The 23,746-nt window shown below is 35.8% G+C and overlaps 1 protein-coding gene across 5 annotated transcripts in view; it reads right to left on the bottom strand.

Moving 5' to 3' along the window:
- The window catches only part of LOC126752523 (uncharacterized), a 227,239-nt gene that overhangs the window by 28,925 nt on the left and 174,568 nt on the right, over positions 1 to 23,746 (bottom strand). For 4 of the 5 annotated variants that reach the window (XM_050463392.1, XM_050463390.1, XM_050463391.1 and 1 more), the window contains exon 2: positions 13,127 to 13,215. The exons of the other annotated variant lie outside the window; for it this stretch is intronic. The gene's annotated coding sequence lies outside the window, so the exon portion shown is untranslated. The remainder of the gene's footprint in view (positions 1 to 13,126; positions 13,216 to 23,746) is intronic. 5 annotated transcript variants of the gene reach the window in all.

Genomic DNA, 23,746 nt, shown 5'->3' with positions numbered 1-23,746 from the left:
CACGCGCTAACAAGTGTTTGATTGATTGTCGTTTCTTTTAAGTCGTTCGTGAGTTATAGCGTCGCAAACATGGAGCAAAATAAAGAGAAAATACGGCATATTTTACAGTACTACTACGATAAAGGCAAAAATGCATCTCAAGCCGCCAATAAAATTTGTGCAGTTTATGGACCCGATACAGTTTCCATTTCCACCGCACAACGATGGTTTCAACGTTTTCGTTCTGGTGTAGAGGTGGTCGAAGGTGCGCCACGCTCCGGAAAGCCTCGTCGAAAACTGCGATAAAATCGCTGAAATCGTCGAAAGAGACCGGCATAGTAGCAGCCGTAGCATCGGTCAGGAGCTGGGCATGAGTCATCAAGAATTCATTTCAATTTCAAAAAAAAAAAAAATTCAATAAAAGTACCGCAAGACTTTTTTGACAACCCATTATATACATACATATGTATATAGATTTAGGTAGACAAAAGTAATTTCTACCCTTCGGAATTTAAAAATGAAATATGACGTATGTACTTCATATTGACAAGTGCTTTAATTTAGTAAACGGCAGCACTGAAGTACCTCTATGCATAGTCATGTATTTTATTTTCATCACACAAGGCTATTTGCATAAGACATAGCTCTTTCCTAGTATATGCATATGTAAGCAGTTATAATATGTATAAAATATGTGAATGACATGCGTTCTTTGTAGGCGCGATGATGCCGAATCACACGTGAGGATGCACCACGAGTCTGAATAGTTTACATTTTCCGAATACATATAGATAAGTATGTATTTGTACTGTAGTTTCAATATGAAAGAAGCAGATAAAGATATATACGAATACGTATGTACATATGAGTAACGACAAGCACATGTAAACAAAGTACTGGTGAATGTGATTACGAAGCGGCCGTTGAAAACTATTTACATAAAAAACATATGTACTATGTATGTACATACATATACACTGTATGCTAACCGTATTTTAAGTCGGCTGCTACCGGCAAGTTAACTGGTGAGGAAGTCCTTGGTGACGACTTTGTCATAATGCACTTCGGTCAAGTTCAACGAAGCAGACACTGAGCACTCTGAAGGTGACTGGGAACTTTCGACGAAGGACCTTACAAGTACGGCAAGTAGCTTTAATATGAATGAAACAGTTACAAAAATATGTTGGAAAGAGAGGTAGAGAGAGAGAGAGAGAGAGATAGAAAAGTACATATAGAGTGAGTAAAGAGTATGATTTTAATACAATATCAATAGATGATGGCGCCAATTTGAAATGAGCGGAATACCACACAAAATTGAAGAAATTATCTTATTAAGAGAGCTCTTTGTTATCAATTCTAATGAGAGCGGTTGGGGAAGTTCATCAACGTATCCGTTAGATAAATTAGATGAAGAAACTTGAGCAGAATTGCGAAAGATGGAATCTCAAGCTTTTGACATGCAAAGCTTTCACAAATCGAATATACAAGGTCTGTCGCAAAAGAAACAGAACTTTTTAAATATAACTGTTTCTGGTGGCGCCACCTATTGGTGGGTATATGAAATAGAAAGTTTGATCTCTTGTTGACATTTCGTAAAAATTTTAAGACAATTGGATAACTAAAATCGATGTTATCGATCAAAAAGTCACAGCAGCTGTTGGTCATCGGTCGTAAAATGCAAAAAGCAAATATTAAATTTTGTTTTAAACTTGGGAAAACGTTTACTGAAACATTTCAAATGATGAAAAAAGTTTATGGTGATCAGTGCCTAATCCGTAGTAATGTGCATGAGTGGTTTAAGCGATTCCAAGAAGGTCGTGAGGACCTCTGTGACGATCAGAAGTCGGTCCTCTTCAGAAGTCAAAAATAAAGACAAAGCTGATTTGTTTTTACGATTCCGAGGGTATTGTACACCGAGAGTTCGTTCCACCTGGCCAAACGATTAATGCTGTGTTTTACCTTGGTGTTATGAAGCGTCGTTTGTCACGCATTCGTCGTGCTCGACCACAATACCGTGAGGCAGGGTCCTGGCGCCTGTTGCACGATAATGCGCCGTGTCATCGGTCGACGCTTGTCACTGATTTTTTGACAGAAAACTCCATATTAATCAATAATCACTCACCCTACTCACCTGATCTGGCACCCTGTGATTTTTACCTATTTGGAAAACTTCATTTGCCCATGAAAGGACACTGGTTTCAGGACATTTCAGCTATCCAAAAGGTGACGACCGATATTCTCAAGAGCATTCCGAAAAATGATCTTAAACACTCATTTGAAATGCTAATTGACCGGGCTAAATGCTGTATCGAAGCACAAGGAAACTACTTTGAATAAAAAAATATAACTTTTGAGAAATATTAATTTTTTGTTGTTTTTTTTAACAGTCCTGTTTCTTTTGCGACAGACCTTGTATATCGCAATATTTGACATTTTTTGACCCGACACGGTCTTATGGTCGCGCACAAATCAAGCACGCTCTAACCTAGAAAAAAATTTAGACGTCGTATGAATTAAGATCCAAAAAATTTGGAGTGAAATTAAGAGGCTGAATCGAAATATATGAAAAAGTCTCTCTGTGGCCCTTTGCTCCCCCGCGGAGACATAAGATACAATATAATAGAATAGAATTAAGAAAAAATGGATTAGCGTACGGTATAAGAGCAAGACTAAAAATCCGGAACAACATTTTCAAAAGAAGTTAAGAAATAAACGACTTAGGAAGAATTTCAAAATCGCGACAACACAAAGACTACAAAGGCTTCAACCGCGATCGAATACTATGCACCATACCCTAATAATTCAATGCAACAGAGCCTTGTTATTAAAAACAAAGCTTTGAAGCCATTACCGTATATAAAAAAAAATAGTGGAATATTCTAAAAGTAGACTGTTTTTACATATGAAAATGAATATCAATGGAAGATGTTCCTTTAATTAGCAATAATATTATATATGTATGTATTTCGACCCCATCTAGATATAAATTTAAGGCAGGTGCGACCATAATTATGTCAGTACGCATCGGTATTGTTTTTAAAAGTTGTTAAAAACGAATTGGGTGACATTGCAGGCTTTCTACTCCCTATGGTAGACTGCTTTATATGCAATCTCAGAAAGAGAACAATGAGGAAATATGACAGGCATAGCTTAAAAGGTACCTGGCGATAGGTATAAAATGGTAGGGATAGAGATCCTGAAGTCAAAACTCATAGGTAGATCATAAAAAAGATGAAGCGGACTGGGATATCAGCCACAAAGTCGGCGAGAGAAAAGACTGTTATTACCGACGGGCATAGCGACTTGACAAGCTGTGGCGCCAGTGCTCACACCTCATCTGCAACGGGTGCAGATTGCGGCGATGCTAGCACTACCGCCAAGCCATCTCTACAGCGTATGCTTGCTACAGTCCATGTAGGCTTGGAGCAAGAAAGCGCTACAGCATTAACACGAAAAAATAAGAAGAGCTTCTGTGCTCTCCACTAGCAGGTGAATGTGGGCAAATGTGGCAACAAGAGAAAACCCCGGAAAAAGCCAAGCATGGAGGGGCTGGGTATGCGTTACAAGGCAGCGGTCGGAATATCTAGCCGGCACGAGCGCAAGTCCAATCTAAAGGAAGAGGAGGCGAAACGATAGGACTTGCCCCAAGGGGTGATGAAAAACGGTCGGATACATTTCGTCACATGCAGTTGGTGCAGTGCATAGCCAGCGTTTGCGAATCGCATAGAGCCGCACGTCGCTGAAAAGAGGCAGCAACAGAGACCGAGCCGAAGGCATAAATAGTGATCCGATCAGCACAGGAGATTGTTGTTTTTTCTACATTCATCTTTGTCAAATTTCGTGAAGATATTTTGAGTATCTAACCTGGAATAAAGTTTCTTAAACATATTTGATCGATGCGAAACATACTAGGGGTATTCAGACCGAACCCTGTTAATTTGGTAATTCGTTAGTTGATGCTTCGTTAAAAGGCTTAACTGTGAACATACTTTTTGTTCTACCTCTGTAGTATGATAAATCTTATTCCGAAACAGCTGATTCAATTTTATTAAAGAGTAAAAATGCCTCATTAAAGTGCGAAATAAAAATTTTCAGTCATTTAATTGAAAATTATGTGGAGCAGATCAAATTTATTACTGGTAAGTACTTTAAATTGATGTACAGAGGAGCAGGAGAACAGCTGATGTGATATTACCGAGTAACGAAACAATTATCAAGCTTGCCAGATGGATAGTTCGTTACCCGGTAGTCTGTTAATTTTTCAAAAACAAAATACTACCGAATAACGACTAACGAATGAACAAGGCTGGTCTGAATACTCCTATTGAAAATATAAAAAAAAAAAAATTATTTGAAAAAATTTAATATTTTATTACTATTATTATTGTCACTCGAAGTTGAAACCTCAAAAAAAAAAATGCACGTGGGTGGCCCGGGTGATTTTGGCTCTTGATGTTATCTGAAATCAAATATTCTTGATTATTCTTAATCTATAGACATGTCATTCTGGTCGGAACTACTGAAGTTAAATTTCAAGGGTAAATAACAAAATTGCGGACTTTGAAAAAAAAAGTCCTTTTATTTTAGCAAAGAAAGGGTTGTAAAATAAAAAGTTAGGGGTGAAAAAAATGCTCGTTAGTAGCGACGAGAACTGTAAGTGTGTATAACAGCCTGTTAAAATTTTAAAGCAATCAGTTCAGAAGAAAAAAAGTAGGGACCCGGACCGATCAGAAAAACAATCTTTTGAGAAAAACGCGTTTAAAGTTCGGTCGACCTTAAAAGTTGGACTCCGAGGCGCTTTAGGAAACTCGTTATAACTCCCGAAATATTTCGAATTTCTGTCTGAAATTTTCACAGTATATTCTCAAGACATTGTACTTTCAAATTAAGCAAAAAAAAAATTTTCAATTTTTTGAACCCAAGTTACCAGATTACTACCTTAAGGTTGACCATAGTAAATACACTTACACATTTATGTAACCAAAGATAGGAAACTAATATTTGCCAGCATTTTCAATGACCCAATTTATTACCCAAACTACATAAATTGAAGAGAATATTGAATTGTAGGCCACCTCCTTATATACATAAGTACATACTTATGTATGTATGTATGTATATATGTATATGAGTGCATACATAACTACTTTAATATCTTACATAATGTGAATGGCACGTAAAACCTTAGTAAAAGCGGCAAATTCCTCTTCAATTGAGGGCGTTGTAATATCCAACAACAACACGTAGCACTTTTTGAACACCATTCAACAAACAATTTATGAGTAGTGCGAGCATATTTCATACAAATCCACTCAATTTAATTCAATTAAATTGATTGGCGATACCGGTGAAATACACGTAAAACACAACCTTTTGTTGATATATCTACATAAGTATGTATGTATAGATATACTTAGCTATATTTGTTTAGTAGTTGAGTGCGAATGTTCATTGCTTGTTGAAATCTATCGACTGCAACGCGTTGTGCTGTGCAATTTATTATACGGTATTAGTTTGTGACTCGTGCCACAAGCCAACCGACGTACTAGTCAACCAGACGCCCGACTTCGTAATTTCCCATTGTGGTCCAGCATTGGCAGTTGCCAGAGCGCGTTGTCACAGAGTAAATAAATTATTTATCTGTATAAATAAATGTCTTATACTACAGTATGATATGAAGTGTGCTTACATACATACATACATATGTATATAAATATGTACGAGTAAATGGACGCCTACGCAGCCGTAAACCCGTACATATGGATGTAATAAAACTGTAGTTTGCGGTTTATGCTTGGCCCACATTCTCTTACAGTGTCAGAGTAATATCTCTGCGTACAATACACTATCAGATGGCTTTAAAAAGCTTGAGATTTGAACATAGCGGTACAATGAGACAAGCCAAAGAGATGCCGGAAATCGGTTGTAACTTCTCATATCAAAACACATTTTCAAATCTTACGAAGTTAAGATAGTTACACAAAAATAAGAACTCTGAAGGCCTTACGACATGATAATCGTGACATAGCCCATTAGTCCCAATCTATGAGTAATACTGACTTTTACCATGTTAAAGCTGTTCAATTAGTTAAGACAATTAAGATGCTGATTGGCCCATCCGGTTTGGTATTCCCACTTAATTTTTCTTCAATAATTAGTATTTGACATCTGTCAAATAATACTTTGTTTTTGTTATATTCCTTTTAATTGGTAGGTAAATAACACTAACGAGTTTATAATGCAATTTTATTGTATTAATTTACCGCAGAAGGTAATAATAATATACATAACGTGTTGATCCAAGTAGAGGTACTTTTTATACCCTGAACAGGGTATATTAAGTTTGTCACGATGTTTATAACACCCAGAAAGAAGCGTCGGAAACCCTATAAAGTATATACATATATAAATGATCAGTATGTTGAGCTGAGTCGATTTAACCATGTCCGTCTGTCTGTCTGTCCGTCTGTATATATACGAACTAGTCCCTCAGTTTTTAAGATATCCTTTTGAAATTTTGCAAACGTCATTTTCTCTTCAAGAAGCTGCTCATTTGTCGGAACGGCCGATATCGGACCACTATAACATATAGCTGCCATATAAACTGAACGATCGGAATCAAATGCTTGTATGGACAACTTTCACATTTGACAATGTATCTTCACCAAATTTGGCATAGATTATTTTCTAAAGCAACAATGTAATCTCCGAAGAAATGGGTCAGATCGGTTAACTATAGCATATAGCTACCATACAAACTGAACGATCGGAATCAAGTTCTTGTATGGAAAACTTTCACATTTGACAATGTATCTTCACAAAAGTTTGCACAGATTGTTTTCCAAGGCAAATATGTAATCTCCGAAGAAAATGTTCAGATCGGCTGACTATAGCATATAGCTGTCATACAAAATGAACGATCGGAATCAAGTTCTTGTATGGAAAACTTTCACATTTGACAATGTATCTTCACCAAATTTGGCATAGATTATTTTTTAAGGCAACAATGTAATCTCCGAAGAAATTATTTAGATCGGTTAACTATAGCATATAGCTACCATACAAACTGAACGATCGGAATCAAGTTCTTGTATGGAACACTTTCACATTTGACAATGTATCTTCACCAAATTTGCATGGATTATTTTCTAAGGCAACAATGTAATCTCCGAAAAAATTGTTCAGATCGGATTACTATAACATATAGCTTCCATACAAACTGAACACATATGTAGTTACTAAAAGAAATGCACCTGTGAAGGGTATATTAGCTTCGGTGCAGCCGAAGTTAACGTTTTTTCTTGTTTTTATTTGTGAAGGATATCATAACTTGTCTCGTCGTCGTCAAAAGTCTTCCTGACATACTTACATAAATATGTACATACATACATAAGTACATAAATATCCACAGAACATATTACAAAATACATTCATATGTACATATGTATGTATATGCCTACTATAATAGATAATAGATGGAGTTAAGCAGATTAGGATGAGTTTGCGCATGCAAATTGCTTTCCTCACAATCAATAAATTGCGCATCTCATCATCCCATTTCAATATACACTGTACACACATTTATCTCTATTCATTTACTTACTCATTCACTTAGCGACATTTAAGTAAATCTATTATGTGACGTAAATTCTATAATATAGGCATATCAATTATCGGCATTAAATTAAAAAAAAAAATTGTTTGACCTATTTCTTTCCCGTCAACTTTTAGGAAGGTTCTTTGAATTGCGGTAAAACATTTCCTGAGATGACGACAATGTTAAAAAGCCAATATGAAATGCGAACAATAGTAATGTGGCACAGATAAATTAGTAAAAGTAAGTCGAAGATCTGATCAGTAGAGGTATGCTATGGTGAATTAGAAGTCAGTCTGTTGATCTAGTGATCCTGTGCTTAATACTTTAAACATACATAGTTGTACTCCAGTTATTGGATTGAAACGATTTACATTTATTACAGACTAGTTTTATAGCCGTATAATAATTGAAAAAAGTTCCTAAACTAATAAGCATCATTAATTTTAAGCCTATGAAGCATAATCAAGAGACTTGAAAACAGTTAATATATATGTAGTATATATGAACACTCCAACAATCTGCTTTTAAATTGAGTGACTAATGAAGCTTTTAAAACAAACAAAGTGTTTCCACGAATGAAAATTACACAGAACAAATCAATGCATTCAACTTTATGTGACGTAAATTGAAACTTAAGCTTAAAATTGGAACTAATTGATACCTAAGCTCTGCGATGATGCATAACCTGAAAGTTGAAGGCATAAACTGAATATGAATTTATATAAGCTGGCAGTATTTGCTTTTAGTAATAAGAAAGTCTGACGGAACACTCGAAAAGCCTGACTCCTTTTGACTTCGTACTGGACCACTTGGATCATGCAGTCGCCAAACTGAACTCTGGCGGCTCTTTCTCTACCCATAAACCGGCGAGAGAGCTGTGGGTGGGAAGAAGCCGTTAGAGGAGAGGGGCAGCGAGCTTCTTTATAAATGGGTCACAGCTTGGGGGGAAGGTTGAGGCATTTATTCTATCAACTCCAGCTGCAGACTTCCTGACTATTGCAGTGTCTTCCAGTCCGAGGCTGCAGCCATTAAAGTAGCAGTAGATTTACTGCTCCGAAGTGTAGTCTCCTTCCGAGAAGGAAGAAACTTGGCCGAGGCTGGGCCATCATCGATACATACGCTGTACCAAAGCCTTTTGGGCCAAGATCGATCGCAAGAGATATAGTCATCTTTGTACCCTCAGTAAGGCTAGATTTTGGGCTTTTAACAGGCCTTTGCCCTATTGGCGTTCACGCAGTAAGGCTGGTAGTTCTACCAGTCGACATCTGCAGAAGCTGTATGGAAGATGATGAGGTGGAAACAACTCAACACTTCCTTCTTAACTGTCCCGCTTTTGGGAGGTCAAGACTTAAATACTTGGGAGCGCATACCTTCAGGCATTGAAAAGAAAAGAAAGCCGCTTGACCTTTCTTTCACAACCATCTGATCAAAATTGACTGTGCCCGCAAATCGAAACTATAAAACAAATTTCCTTGATTGGTGTAAGATGTCGCGGAGGATTTCAATATTTCTTAGGGATCGTCGCAACATATTACGGTTATGGTTTTACCAAAAAACCTGTAATTACATTCATTCAAAGCATCATTAGTGTTAGTCTGGCGATTTTTAACATGTAAAAAAGTTTAACAACGAGTTCGCTTGAAATTTTGTATTTCCAATTGAATCATGGCTACGAAATGAATGAAAATCTTTCAGATGTGATTTAAAGAGAATACTTTATCACAAAAACAGTATTTGAGTGGCACACAACATTCAGGAAAGGTCATGAAGTCATTAAATACTAGAAACAAGCAAGTCGTCTATCGTGCTCTGGAATATATTGCAAAGTTTTGTTTCTTTGTGGACTCAGGCAGGCTTTTCTAACATTGTAAAAATATTATCAAGTGGTCTTTCCTTTTCTCCATATACATACATACTTACATGTTTTGATTTATTGTTCCTGTATCGTTTCATTTATGTTTCATTCTAACAATGAAATGATTTCAGCATCTGATTTCTGTTACTCTTACAAAAACAAATGAACTACCCTAATGTGCATATATGAAGTCAGTCACATTCAATGGCAGCCGAAAAAGCTTATCGATCAATTGTATAAATTTTATTATTTATTATATTGAATCAGGAAATCGTTAGCATATTCCAAATAAAAATATATGTATGTATGTTTATATTAAAAATATTTATACAAACTTCTACACACATACTTATATATAACGGAGCATTTAAGAATGCATTCTGACACATACAGGTACCGTTATCACATATTTATACTTTATGTATCTTCACGGAAGCAAACGATGCAGAATTAATTCAATTAACAAATTTCAGAGTCATCACATGTTTCGGAGTTTGCTGAACTTCGCTTATTTAATTATGAAATTCATCATAAAACAACAAAAAATACATAGTATTATCGGGTTACTGCATATATAGTATGTATATATAGAACGTAATATCAATTGGCAATAAAATTAGTATGCATAGTGGGCATTCTCATGTGTGAACATACATACATACATGTACATATGTAAGTATGTATGCACATATGTATGTATATACAGCTGCACTATAAGAAATTTTGCACGCATCTGAGTAATCAATAATTTGATAATGCATTTTTATGACATTTCCGATCCCCACGCTCTTTCGAAAATATTAAGAAAACGAAATAATATTAGTAATATTTGTATCATTACATTTCAATGCATACTAAGACAAAATTCTTACAATTCCGACATGACACTTTTTTTTTTTTTTTTTGGCAACAGGTAAGTCGGAGTTCGTAGATAGGCGTAATCAACCACTGACAAAAGCCCGCAAAACGTCATTACACCAAGTTATATATCTTCTTTATCGAAGAAAAAAAGATAGTTTGGATGTTTTTTTAGGTACATAAGTATGTAGAAAATTACACGAATGTTTTTATTTTTGATAGTACACTTTATTAACAATTTTTTTGCGAAATTCCGTGGAAAAATATCTAATAGTTTTAAGGGATATGCACTTCACCATAAACTTTTTTTCATTTGAAATGACTTCAGTAAACGTTTTCCCAAGTTTAAAACAAAATTTAATATTTGCTCTTTGCATTTTACAACCGATGACCAAAAGCTGCTGTCACTTTTTGATCGATAACATCGATTGTAGTTATCCAATTATCTCAAAATTTTCACGAAATGTCAACAAGAGATCAAACTTTCTATTTCATATACCCAGCAATAGGTGGCGCCACCAGAAACAGTTATATTTAAAAAGTTATGTTTCTTTTGCGACAGACCTTGTATAGTACGTAATGTCAATTGGCAATAAAATTAGTATGCATAGTGGGCATTCACATGTGTGAACATACATACATACATACATGTACATATGTAAGTATGTATGTACATACAGCTGCACTATAAGAAATTTTGCACGCATCTGAGTAATCAATAAATGCATTTTTCTGACGTTTCCCCACGCTCCTTCGAAAATATTAAGAAAACGAAATAATATTAATAATATTTGTATCAACATTTCAATGCATACTAAGACAAAATTCTTAAATTCCTTCATTCTTATTTTTTTTTTTTTTGGCAAAAAAGTAAGTCGGAGTTCATAAATGGGCGTAATCAACCACAGCCACGACCGCAAAACGTCATTAACAGAGAATGTACATATGTATAAAGTGCTATAACTAAGCACTAAAATAAGATATAGAACTCTTATTTGGCAAAGGGATCGAAGTAGGTAAGAGCACCTCTGGGCTAATTTTTTTTTAAGTGAGCGTGACCTCGCCCTATAATAGGTTTAATGTACATATCTCCTAAACCATTAAAGCTACAAAAGCCAAATCCACTCAGGATAAATCCCTAAAGGCCCCCTACAACACTAAAAATGGTTGAAATCGGAAGATTACCCCGTCCATTCCCCATAAAACAGTACTGTTAAAAACTACCAAATATGTAATATGTAAATCAATGACTAAATATGCCGTAAACAATTTTACCCCCGATATGGTATGAGAGGGCTTAATGGGGCAAAAATTTAACGATAGGCGTGACGCCACCCCCTTTTAAGTAAAATTTCGGGAGCCGAACGTCCGATTTCAACTAAACTTGATGCGTGACATTCTTCTCACATTCTTATATTACAGTGCAAAAATTAACGAAATCGGATATGGCGTAGTTGTACTTCTCCTATAGCACTATTCTAAATTTCAGTACACTTTCCAGTGCACAAATCAAGAAGCAATTGATATGACAAGATTAAACTTTCCACTAATAATTTCTTTAAGGTATGCCACCTTATGACCAAAAATTGTCCAAATCCAAGTGTGCAAGCCCCAAATACTGGAACTGTGGAGTCCAGTATCTATAGTTGACTTTTGACCGAAGATATCGAAGTATGGGATATACAATAAAAATTCAGCGAAAATCGTGTACTGCGAATGTATCTCTGGATATTAAAAATGGGTTAAATCGGGTCAATACTTCCATGAGCCCCCATATTTTTAATATAAAAATTTACGAACTTTCGGATAACTTTATGCTGGATATATCGGCAAATATCTGAGAAGAGAGAGAGCGTGTTTTACTCATTATAGTGTATCTACATATGTATGTACATATATGTATCCTCAAAATTTTCGAACATCTGCCTGGCTTTAATCCATATTTTCCTGAAGGAATTTCTCGGACTTTGAGTCTTGCAAGTTGCAAGAGTATAAAATCTTCGCTTACATCCGAACTTAGCCTTCCTTACTTGTTTACAAAATAATCGAGCATCCTAGGCCTTCAAAGAATTTAGAACGTAGAAAATTTTATGAATCTCTCAGTGATATAACTAATTATCATTATCTGAAAGAAAGCTTCAATAAATTAGGAAGTGGTTCAAAATTTCGTTCGTTCGAACAAGAAAGTAACACTATTGTAGGTATGTTTATATGGTATTTTCGAACGATTGAGGAATTACAACACATGCCGTTATTACAACAGATCTTTTCTGTATGAGTCATCTTTAGCTAGAGCTTAAGGCTTCAAAATTTCGACAGAAAACTTCTAGAATCTTACATATAAATTAATCCAGTGCAAAGAGAAGCCGGCATTTGATGAGGAGAAATGCAAAAATCCAGCAATTAAATATTATTAGAAAGTTATTGCTCTAAAATGGAAGGTATGGACAAAATAGTATATTTATTCAGTACAAGAGAACTGAAGGGGAAGATAGTACTGTTGTTTGTTGTTTTAGAAACAAAAAACATACTTAAAGTAACTAAAGTAACTCGACTAACGTGGGAATATGCATAGTGCTAATTAAGAAGTATGGCATTGAGAACCTAGAACTGAATCAGTATTGTGGTTTGGTATAGATGAGATCTACTATTACAGGAACTTTATAAGAGATTATTGATGTTCAAGCAATCAATAAAAAAAATAATATATGCATTTAAAATGCCGAATGTGGCATAAATTATATCAAACGAATATACTTTTTCATCACTTTACCATATCTTAGAATCGTTTATATGTATAAGTATCATAAAAGATATTCAAATAAATATTTACCCACCTTATTGTTCATACATCCATTTATTAATACATGTATCGACGTATAAACCTCCAGGATGAGCTAGAAATTATGAACAAGGTTTCACTTTTCTGCAAGAAAACGGAAAAAAATAATTAATATATATATTTTATTTAAAAACTGAATGTTCAAAATAAGTTCTTGTATGGAAAAACTTTTTATTTGAGAAAATATCTTAACGAAATTTGGCATAGATTGCTCAAGGCGGCGCTACAATCCTGCATTTTCACTCTGCTCATTTGTTACAAACCGCCGACAAACTCGGACTACTATAGCATATAAAATATATGCTATTTACAAATGAACGATCGGAATAAAGTTTTTGTATGAAAAGCTTTTTCATTTCATTTTAGATTTAGCGAGATATCTTCATAAAATTTGACATGAGTTGTTGTTGCAATGACATTTATTAAGTCTCTGAATAAATTGTTCCAGGATGACTACTAGAAATATGCATGTGTAGAAGTTTCTGCAAGAAAACGGAAAAAAATAATTATATATGCATTCCCTTGGGAGTGGCCAATAAGTTCTTATTTACACATTTGAAGAAAATATCACAAAATTTTTGCCAAGGCTGCGCTAAAACATCCGTTTGAAGGCGAGCTAAAGTGAGAAGGCAAATATCTAGCATAGAGTTGTGAAACGCTGGGTTTGGGATGCCACGTAAAATAAAACAACGATTGGCAGTGAATAGGTATAAGACAGCCTAAAGAGAGACACCATATCCTTCACGTTTTTATACTCTCGCAACAATGTTGCTAAGGAGATTATTATAGTTTTGTTCACATAACGGTTGTTTGTAAGTCCTAAAACTAAAAGAGTCAGATATAGGGTTATATATACCAAAGTGATCAGGGTGACGAGTAGAGTTGAAATCCGGATGTCTGTCTGTCCGTCTGTCCGTCCGTCCGTCCGTGCAAGCTGTAACTTGAGTAAAAATTCAGATATCATGATGAAACTTGGTACACGTATTCCTTGGCTCCATAAGTTAAGTTCGAAGATGGACAAAATCGGCCCACTGCCACGCCCACAAAATGGCGGAAACAGAAAACCTATAAAGTGTCATAACTAAGCCATAAATAAAGATATTAAAGTGAAATTTGGCACAAAGGATCACATTAGGGAGGGGCATATTTGGACGTAATTTTTTTGGAAAAGTGGCCGTGGCCCCGCCCCCTACTAAGTTTTTTGTACATATATCAGAAACTACTATAGCTATGTCAACCAAACTCTTCAGGCATTTCCATATACAGTTCAAAAATGGAAGAAATCGTATAATAACCTCGCCCACCTCCCATACAAAGGTTATGTTGAAAATCACTAAAAGTGCGTTAATTAAAAATTGAAAATGGGCGTGGCCTCGCCCACTTATGGACCAAAAACCATATCTCAGGAACTCCTCAACCGATTTCAATGAAATTCGGTATATAATATTTTCTTAACACCCTGATGATATGTACAAAATATGGGTGAAATCGGTTCACAACCACGCCTTCTTCCAATATAACGCTATTTTGAATTCCATCTGATGCCTTTTCTGTATAATACGAGTATATACATTAGGAACCAAAGATGATAGCGGAATAAAACTTTACACAAATACGGTATTTGAAAAATATGTAAATGACGGATAATGAAATCTCGATTATCACTTTATCGTGCGAAAGTATAAAATATTCGGTGACACCCGAACTTAGCCCTTCCTTACTTGTTAATATTTGCATTAGTTGAAGAGGTCGAATGTCGTCCAGAACGAAACATGTCTCTAACGATCTCTTGACCGTCTTTGAGGGCTTTGTACCACTCGTAGGCTTGCGTTTTTGATAAAACTGAATCAACGTAAGACTTTTCCAACATTCACAACGATTCCGCACACGAAATTTGGCTAGAAATACAAAATTTGAGACAAATTCTTTATTCGATATTTTTATCCACTGAGGTGTACCGACTTAAGCAGCTGCTGTAAACAAATTCGTTGACAGATCGCCGTCATATTTGGCATAGCAATTAAGGACAGTCCTACCCACTTAGCAAAATAACCGACCGATCAAAATACAGTTCCTGTACGAAATAAACCTTCTTTATTTGTTACCGAAATTATTTTTATTTCATTTCATTTTTTTTTTTTTATTATTTTATTTTATTTTGGGAGCTTGAGAACAGGTGTAACGTCATCCAAAATTCATTAATGGCCACAAATCGTTGCTTAAGTGCAAGCCAATGAGACGTTTCTTTAATTTTTTTCGATTGTTATTAAAGTTCTTTTTGTTATATTGTGTGTTTGCACATCATTTTTAACCTGTTTCTGCTGTATTGTTTACGAGCGTGTGGCAAAAACGGGTTTTTCGAAAGAAAAATTTGTAAAAATTAGCGAAACAAATAGATACTGTAATAAAATCAATAATAACTGTAATAAAACTAAATACAAAGCAGACGAAAATCTAAATAATGTGTGAAGATCATTTATTGCTGCAGCAGAACGCCAAACGGCAATCAATGTTTTGCTAATAAACGAGGCGTAAAGTTAGAGAGTGTGGGATGCCAGCGCTAAAACTTAACAAAAAAGAAGAAAAACAAGAAATTCAAAAAAAGAAAACACGCGTGTAAAAGTTGCATATGAAAATAAATACGAAAACACAAATAAACAAAAAAGTTGCTTTTTGAACAAATATTGCGCACTTCGCCACATCTGCATGCAAATTAGAGTTTAAGCTATTTTTCATGTGCTAATTCGCTTAGGAAAATATGGTGGCTGCAGGAAAAGCTCGTGAACCACAAAATGCCTACAATGCAATACACTTACTACACAATTCTTCTTGTCCAAGCAAATGTGCATGCAAATGAGTTTATAATGAGCCGTTCGCACTTGCGAAAAAGCAACAAAAACACAAAGTGACAAGTCTTATTTGTTGAAGCGCGACGGACTCTATACAAGTGTGTATGTACTGTATGTCTATGGTTAATTTGCAAAAATCTCACAAGTTATCGCATTTGAAAGGTTTCCACACATGACAAGGCATTCGGAAAAATATAAAACCCTGTGCAAAGAGGCTTGCAAGCCTGCTTTTAACTTATGCAATTAAGAAATAAGAAATATTAGAAATATGTAGGTACAGGGGAGAAATGGAGCGTGTTTGACGCGCTGAAAACAAAACAAACAAAATGGTCGCTTGAAAAAGGCGTATTGTAACTGTGAAATACGAGTATTTGCACCGTAAAAATACAAAGAATACAAAGCATTTGAGTTCGATGGCCGGATTGTTGGAGGATGACATTACATTGTTGTACTTAACTGATAAGATGGAAAAAAACAACAACTAAAAATAATTTAATGGTGAATCCTACAGTTAGCATACTTATTGAAATTTATTTATGTTCATTCAATAGTATTCCTTGATGACAGTTTGGCCGTTCGGAAAGAATTCGCAGTATACCACACCTCGATAATCGAAGAAAACTGTCAACATGACCTTGATTTTTGACCTGCTTTGACATGGTTTTTTCGGCATCGGCTCACCTATGCCACGATATTTTGCCGATTGATCGGCTGTAATAATACATTTTATGACATCCCGGTAGTCGGAAAGCATTGTTACACAGACGTTAACGCGACGCTTTTTTTTCGAAAAAATTTAGTGATTTTGGAACCAATCGTACTTTCACTTTTCTTAGGCCCAAATGATATTTCACAATAGTTTTCACTGATCCTTCCGATTTTCCAACTATGCCAGTAAGATCTCTGATTTTTAATCGTCCACTCTCAAGCACCAATTCCTTTATTTTATTGACATGTTGATCATCAGTTGATGTTAATGGCCGTGCTGGACGTAGTTCGTCTTCAAAGCGTTCTCGACCCTCTTTGTGTAATTTGTAGCAATCAAAAACAGTTGCTCGCGACAAACAATTATCACCAAAGGCCTTTTTCAACATTCTGAATACTACTTGGACAGAAAACGGTTGAAAAATTTCAGATTGATATCTCAAAAGTTAAGACAACAAGACAAGTTCGCGAATATACAAACAGACGAACATGGCTAAATCGACTTAGCTCTTCATGCTGAGAATTCTTATGTATTTTTGAAAGGTCTCCAACGTTTCCTTCTGGGTGTTCCAAACTTTGTGGCAAACTGTTCAGGATGTAATTATGTATAACAAAGGGTGACACGGCATGAACAATTGTCAATTTGAGCAAAAATTTATATGTGACACTTTCACCTGTGGAATTACAGATTGAAAAAATTGTTCATTTTATTTTTTTAAGCACAGCCAATGTAAAAAATTAAATCATATATATTTCACTCGATTACTCAACAGAATAAGTACAGAAGCTAAACTTTTTGTAATACCGTTTCAATATCACAAGATCAGCTGTTTAAGGAAATAACAGTACTTATTTTGAAGATTTGACCTTATGACGGCAGCAAATCAATAGTTTCTAGAAACTACAGCCATGCAATTCTTTTCTCCAAAATTTTTTCTAAAATATAATTTGTGAAAAGTCATTATTTTAGTAGAAAACAAGTAAGGAAGGGCTAAGTTCGGGTGTCACCGAACATTTTATACTCTCGCATGGTAAAGTGATAATCGAGATTTCATTATCCGTCATTTACATATTTTTCAAATACCGTATTTGTGTAAAGTTTTATTCCGCTATCATCATTGGTTCCTAATGTTTATACTCGTATTATACAAAGAAGGCATCAGATGGAATTCAAAATAGCTTTATATTGGAAGAAGGCGTGGTTGTGAACCGATTTCAGCCATATTTCGTACATGTCATCAGGGTGTTAAGAAAACATTATATACCGAATTTCATTGAAATCGGTCTAGTAGCTCCTGAGATATGCTTCTTGGTCCATAAGTGGGCGGCGCCACGCCCATTTTCAATTTTAAAAAAAAGCCTGGGGGCAGCTTCCTTCTGCCACTTCTTCCGTAAAATTTAGTGTTTCTGACGTTTTTTGTTAGTCGGTTAACGCACTTTTAGTGATTTTGAACATAAGCTTTGTATGGGAGGTGGGCGTGGTTATTATCCGATTTCTTCCATTTTTGAACTGTATATGGAAGTGCTGAAGGAAACGTCTCTATAGAGTTTGGTTGACATAGCTATAGTAGTTTCCGAGATATGTACAAAAAACTTAGTAGGGGACGGGGCCACGTCCACTTTTCCAAAAAAATTACGTCAAAATATGTCCCTCCCTAATGCGATCCTTTGTGCCAAATTTCACTTTAATATCTTTATTTATGGCTTAGTTATGACACTTTATAGGTTTTCGGTTTCCGCCATTTTGTGGGCGTGGCAGTGGGCCGATTTTGCCCATCTTCGAACTTAACCTTCTTATGGAGCCAAGGAATACGTGTACCAAGTTTCATCATGATATCTCAATTTTTACTCAAGTTACAGCTTGCACGGACGGACGGACAGACGGACGGACGGACGGACAGACGGACGGACAGACGGACGGACAGACAGACATCCGGATTTCGACTCTACTCGTCGCCCTGATCACTTTGGTATATATAACCCTATATCTGACTCTTTTAGTTTTAGGACTTACAAACAACCGTTATGTGAACAAAACTATAATACTCTCGTTAGCAACATTGTTGCGAGAGTATAAAAATAAAAATTAAATCATATTCAGTCAGTCCTTTTTTACGCGATCTCTTTTTACGCTATTTCACTTTAACGCGGTTACTTTTGCAGCGAAAATTCCTTTTTTTACGCGAATTTCTCACTTTAACGCGATTGCTTTTTTTCGTTTTTTGCTTGGTCTTAAACTTGCAGCAGAATTGGAAAATTATTTTGTAGCAAATGATACTGATGCCGAACGTGCACGAATTTTTCAAAAAGAATTGAGTCTCTGCATGTTAAGATATAAAGAACTACATCGGAATTTATTGGGTCCAAAGAGAAGCATTCAAACAAAATTAACTGAATTTATCAATCAATCAGAACATCAATCCATAGTTCTTACTATTAATTCTGATACAAATTCTAGTGATATCATGTTTTTGAATATTTTTTTGTGCGTATATTTTGTTATACGCGATATTTTTTATATTCGGAACCAATTCGTTAGTTAATATTGGAAAACTAACCATTTTTACGCGATTAGTGGCAGAACTAAAAATCGTGTAAAAAAGGATTGAGTGTATGTACATATATTTCACTCGATTACTCAACAGAATAAGTACAGAAGCTAAACTTTTTGTAATACCGTTTATAAATTTACCGTTTCAATATCACAAAATCAGCTGTTTATTGAAATAACAGTACTTGTTTTGAAGATTTGACCTTATGACGGCACCAAATCAATAGTTTCTAGAAAATATAGCCATGCAACTCTTTTCTCCAAAAATTTTTCTCAAATATAATTTGTGAAAAGTCATTATTTTAGTAGAAAAAAAATTATACTAATATGACATAACCTAACTTTACATAGCCACATTGACGATATACTGAAGTTTGACAATTACTAACGATGACATTTCATTTGCTTTTGGCGGATATTAAGAAAATACAATTTCGCAAATGGCGATAAAGATCAAAAACAGCGGCACAAAAGTTACGTCATCATGAAAAAGCGAAGAAAATGTGTATTAATATTATAAGAGCTCGTCAGCATAAATTCCAATGTGGTTGCATAAATTTTAGTAATGGTCGTAAGAGGACAAATTTAGAACAGTAAACCTCATTATGAAATCATTAGAAGGAAATTAAGAGAATATACATAAAACAAAAATTAAAAAAAAAATTGAGACTGGAAACATTCACAAAGTTTTTACTTGAGCTAGAAAACGACAAATGGAAATATAAATCACCGAACAATTGGATGAAAATTCATCCAAATATTTTTTTTTTAAATCCCGCATGTCGTTCAAACAATAATTCACCACATGAACTCGAAAAATATTCAAATCAAAGGATCGCAATTTGAGGATTGCTTAGAGTCGGTTAGGTCATTATGTTCTAAGGAGTCTTTATGTGATGGAGGACTCTAGAAAAGACCGCACCTGCAAAGAAACTCGAAAGCGTTCAACGGTCGGGGGTTCATCAGCAGGTCCACTCCAACCATGACACTTAACTCCATCTAGCACATAGTGCCCGTAGACATAGTCGGAAGGTGTATGGCTGCGAAAGTTGCTATCAGACTCAGAGAATCTGGGTTCTTAAAAGAACACGTATCTGAATACTCGGATATCATCACACACTTTGGACTTCATACCGGATCACTTGGATTATGGATTCGCCAAACCGAACTCTTACTCTGCCCATATATCGACAAGGGTTTTGTAGGTAGGAAGAAGCCTTTGGAGGAAATGGGCTGTGAGCTTCTTTACGGATGGTTCAAAGCTTGGAGAGATCGTTGGTGGAGGAGTTTGCTATCAGGAGCACTCTATTTAATCCAACTTCAGACTTCCTGACTATTACAGTGTCTTCCAAGCCGAGGCTGCAGCCATTAAAGTAGCAGTAAATCTACTGCTCCGGAGTGCGTCCTCCTTTAGAGAACCATTCACTCAGATAGCAGAGCGGCGATACTAGCCTTGAACTCATTAACAGTGCGTTCAGGATTGGTCGTGGAATGCCTAACCTCGCTATTAATACGAGTAGCATCGAGTGTTTTTGTGTTAAGGCTGGTATGGGTACCAGCTCATAGCGGAATCACAGGAAATTGTAAAGCTGATGAGCTAGCTAGGAAAGACACCCCAGCACCAGGTCTGGGAAGAGTCAGTGCTCCCGTATCCTCTTTTGATCTACTACTTGATAGCTTGGCTTCGCGGAAGCTTGGTCAGCGCTGTGTCACCATCGCTACATGCGCTGTCGCAAAAGCCTTTTGCCCCAGGATCGATTGCAAGAGATCTAGTGATCTTCTTGCCCTCATTAAAGCTAGCCTTTCCCTAGTTGTGGGGCTTTAAGCAGGCAGTCCATGCTGAATGGTTGGGAATCTTACCAGACGCCATCTGCAGACTGTCCCGCGTTTGGAAGGTTAAGACTTAAACACTTAGGAGCGCATACATTCAGACATCTTACCGAACTGACGGGAATGGAAATTAAACGCCTGTGCAAATTTTTATTGGCTACTAAGTGTTTTTCTAATTTATAAGTTCGAACACAAAAGTACTTCTTTTCTATTGCTTCACAAAGATCCACATATAGCAGTCCACGTGCTACCTTTTATCAGCCATCTAACCTAACCTAACCTAGGGTCGACTAAGTTATACTAGCCGGCCGTCACACCATACATAGAGCTACTGGTCTTTAGTAATGCCAGATGGAGCTTTAGTTAAATTTGAACTAAAGTATTAGTCATATAGGACGATAACACTTTTTGCGAACTTTAAGAGTGGCGTGATATCTAATTCTGATACTTTATCTGGTCCCTTGAACTGCGCAGCTCCTAGATATCTAAACGAGTTCTAAATTAAATTGGTCAGAAGCGTAGGAGGTGTTGCAGCGTCTCTCTCATGCCTGCTTCCTTGTTACTTACTACTTGTTACTAACGCCCATCAGGTTCGCTTCTGCTGTCAGTAGGTTGTGACCTGTTATTAAAACAACAACCGTCCAGCAGTCCTTTAGAGGCCGTGTGAGTAAACAGCATTGTTTTACTTCGCGGCTCTTGCACATGATCTTGGCGATCTTCAATATCTTTAAGGCATTCCATTTCCCCCTGATCCGTCTGTCAGGCGTTCCGAAAATTTCATTGTTTATCGTTTTTCATGACATACATTACATTAACTGTACTGATTCGGTAGCAAGACGCATGGCATTTTGACAATCTCATCAGCTTTTCGTTTTCCAGAATTCCTTTGTCGTTATGGTTAATAACATTATTTATTTATCGTTCGTCAATATCCAATGTGACAATTGCGGCTGTCAACATAGTTTTTCGCTGCTAGATAATTTTAACTTTAATTCCATATAAATGCCAAATGTGGATTTGGCGTAGATATTTACAAATAAAATACGATAATGGAATAAATTTTTGAACCTTAATCAACTCTTCAAATATTATTCATGCATACATACATATATAACAAGTAAGGAAGGGCTAAGTTCGGGTGTCACCGAACATTTTATACTCTCGCATGATAAAGTGATAATCGAGATTTCATTATCCGCCATTTACATATTTTTTTATTTTGCTCAATTTGATCAATTTGTGTACTTTGAGTTTACATTTCCTATTGTATATACATATGTACATACTATACTGAGAAGGCATCAGATGGAATTCAAAATAGCGTTATATTGGAAGAAGGCGTGGTTGTGAACCGATTTCACCCATATTTCATGCATGTCATCACGATGTTAAGAAAATATTATATACCAAATTTCATTGAAATCGGTTTAGTAGTTCCTGAGATATGGTTTTTGGTCCATAAGTGGGCGGCGCCACGCCCATTTTCAATTTTAAAAAAAAGCCTGGGTGCAGCTTCCTTCTGCCATTTCTTCCGTAAAATTTAGTGTTTCTAACGTTTTTTGTTAGTCGGTTAACGCACTTTTAGTGATTTTCAACATAACCTTTGTATGGGAGGTGGGCGTGGTTATTATCCGATTTCTTCCATTTTTGAACTGTATATGGAAGTGTCTGAAGGAAACGACTCTATAGAATTTGGTTGACATAGCTATAGTGGTTTCCGAGATATGTACAAAAAACTTAGTAGGGGGCGGGGCCACGTCCACTTTTCCAAAAAAATTACGTCAAAATATGCCCCTCCCTAATGCGATTCTTTGTGCCAAATTTCACTTTATTTATGGCTTAGTTATGACACTTTATAGGTTTTCGGTTTCCGCCATTTTGTGGGCGTGGCAGTTGGCCGATTTTGCCCATCTTCGAACTAAACCTTCTTATGGAGCCAAGAAATACGTATACCAAGTTTCATCATGATATCTCAATTTTTACTCAAGTTACAGCTTGCACGAACGGACGAACGGACAGACGGACGGTCAGACGGACGGACGGATCAGACAGACATTCGGATTTCAACTCTACTCGTCACCCTGATCACTTTGGTATACATAACCTTATATCTGACTCTTTTAGTTTTGGGACTTACAAACAACCGTTATGTAAACAAAACTATAATACTCTCCTTAGCAACTTTGTTGCGAGAGTATAAAAATGTGTGTAAAGTACCACGAAAAAGAGCTTTAAGCGAGAATTCTCTTGGACATTTTTTTCGCAAATACAAAACGCACATAAAAGTCCTTACTTTTGTTGATACATTTATATGGATACATATACATACATATATATATGTATATATGTAGATGTCCACATCCAGGTAGTTAGAAACCGTAACGAAATATACCATATCTATATATAGATGAATATTTGGCTGTATGCATATACTATGATAGTTGTCTGTATACAACGGCTAGAGACGAGGTTAATACTCTCTGGGTCACATAAGAAATCAATAAATCAGTGGTCTATAGAAAATTTACCGCATTAGCGATATTGTGTGAGTTTAATATGTGTATATAAATATGGATGTATGTATGTACACATGCAAATAATACATGGTTATAATATTTGTAGAAAAGTGGCAGATATCACAGCCTATAAAAATGTTATCAATATCAGAGCAAAATATGCA

This window comes from Bactrocera neohumeralis, chromosome 3 (genome assembly GCF_024586455.1).
Source record: "Bactrocera neohumeralis isolate Rockhampton chromosome 3, APGP_CSIRO_Bneo_wtdbg2-racon-allhic-juicebox.fasta_v2, whole genome shotgun sequence".
Lineage (NCBI taxonomy): Eukaryota > Metazoa > Arthropoda > Insecta > Diptera > Tephritidae > Bactrocera > Bactrocera neohumeralis.
The sequence above is the reverse complement of the archived record's forward strand: the minus strand, read 5'-3'. Positions and strand labels throughout refer to the sequence as shown.